The sequence below is a fragment of the Rhincodon typus genome, unplaced genomic scaffold (genome assembly GCF_021869965.1).
Source record: "Rhincodon typus isolate 14 unplaced genomic scaffold, sRhiTyp1.1 hic_rhity00000051, whole genome shotgun sequence".
Lineage (NCBI taxonomy): Eukaryota > Metazoa > Chordata > Chondrichthyes > Orectolobiformes > Rhincodontidae > Rhincodon > Rhincodon typus.
The window spans coordinates 832,520-833,761 of NW_025965689.1; the positions used below are offsets into that span (position 1 = coordinate 832,520).

Genomic DNA, 1,242 nt, shown 5'->3' on the forward strand with positions numbered 1-1,242 from the left:
ACATTCTCCCTCTCACACACACACATTCTCCCTCTCACACACACACAGAGATTCCTCTCTCATACACACACAAATACAGACTTCTGTCTCACACATGCAAACCTTCCTCTCACACACAAAACATCCTCTCTCTCTCTCAGATACATACACACAGACTCCTCTCTATCTCTCACTCTCTCTCTCTCGCGCACACACACCCACATTCTCTCCCTCGCTCACACACATGCACATTCTCTCTCTCACATACTTTTGTTCACGCACACACCCACACAATTTTTCTCATGTGCGCACACACACATGCACTTTTGCTCTCACGTTGTTACAGACATGACGTCAACAAGTGAGCCTAATTATGCATCACCACTGAACAAATGAAAATAAAAGCTATCATGTTAAAGCATTTGATCAGCAGTTGGCCATTCACCCCATCGAGTCTGCTCCACCATTCCATGAGATCGTGTCTGATCTGATCATCCTCAACTCCACTTTTCCCTCTGACCCTTGATTCCCTTCCTGATTAAAAATCTCTCCAGCTCAGCCCTGAATCTACTTCCCAATCGCGTTTCTTTTGGACGATGGGAAAGACATCTCCAGACTTTGTTAATAAAATTTCAGGATGGAGGACAAATACATAGGTGCATTTTAGAGCATGAATTTTAGGCAAATCAATTTTCAAAGGTAAAACCACTCAATTGTTTTCTCTTTGTTGCCATAAAACCCACAAAACTTATCAATTTTATCTAATTGTGTATTTTCAGGGCAAATAATAATTCTACAAATACGACAAGGTATGTTGAGTCCAGTTTGGCTCCACCACATGACATATTGATGAAATCCAAGGTGTCAGGACTCAAGCCAATTTTTACATAATGAATAACAAAGTATTGTGGACGCAGGAGATCTGAAACAACACCGAGAGTGCTGGAGAAACTCAGCAGGTCTGACAGCATCTGTGGAGAGAGAGGGAGAGAGAAAATCAGAGTTAACGTTTCGAGTCCATCACACTCCTGACTCACAGTTATAGAGTCATGGAAATGCACAGCATGGAAACAAACCCTTAGGACCAACTCATCCATGCCGACCAGATGTCCGAAATTAATCTAGTCCCAATTGGCTGTATTTGGCCCATGACCCTCTTAACCCTTCCCATTCACGTACCTATCAGATGTATTTTAAATGTTGTAATTATACCAGACTCCACCACCTCCTCTGGCAGCTCATTCCATACATGCACCACCCTCC

The 1,242-nt window shown here is 42.8% G+C and overlaps 2 protein-coding genes across 5 annotated transcripts in view; both read left to right on the top strand.

The window, feature by feature from the left end:
* LOC109929682 (histone H2B 7-like) overlaps positions 1-1,242 on the top strand; it is an 823,479-nt gene that overhangs the window by 756,747 nt on the left and 65,490 nt on the right. The window lies entirely within an intron of this gene.
* The window catches only part of LOC125488138 (histone H2B 7-like), an 844,706-nt gene that overhangs the window by 756,735 nt on the left and 86,729 nt on the right, over positions 1-1,242 (top strand). The window lies entirely within an intron of this gene.